Consider the following 575-nt stretch of genomic DNA (forward strand, 5'->3'; position numbering starts at 1 on the left):
CCCCCATTCCTGCCCTGCCTGGCCCCCTGGCAGGGCCCCGGACGTTCGGCCTGGCTGGTGGAGACCCCTGCCCCCTTGAGTCCTGGGCTCTGCCGGGTGGTGAAGGAGGCTGCTTCGCAGCGAGTCAGTGGTGAGAGGGGGCTGAGCAGCCCCCTCCATTCCCCTGGGGAGACATATTCCCAAGCCCTGCCCAGCCTGCTGGCCCCCAAAGGGCACCTGCTCAAGGGATGGGGCGTGGCCTCCCTCAGTTCTTGGCTGGGGCTCCTCCAGCAGCCCTGGGACCTCCAGCTGAAGGTGATGGATCTCCCGAAGAGTTTTTGTTTCTCTCCAGGGGAAGGGAGAAGAGGGGGACCGTGGTGGCCAGTGTGGACACCCTGTCAGGACTGCAACCCTAGTGGTGGGGCTGTGGATGCAGGCCTGTCCCCAGTGGGTACGGGTGCATCACCGCTCCTCCTGGCTCCTAGGCAGTGCCGACCCCCACTCACTGCTCAGGCCGCAGCCACGGAGAACAGTGGCTTGTGAGGGGCAGGGGCGTGGGCCTGGCGCAGGAGGGCCGCTCTTCACATTTCTCTCCA

Source organism: Bison bison, unplaced genomic scaffold, assembly GCF_000754665.1.
Source record: "Bison bison bison isolate TAMUID 2011002044 unplaced genomic scaffold, Bison_UMD1.0 scf7180017864158, whole genome shotgun sequence".
NCBI lineage: Eukaryota > Metazoa > Chordata > Mammalia > Artiodactyla > Bovidae > Bison > Bison bison.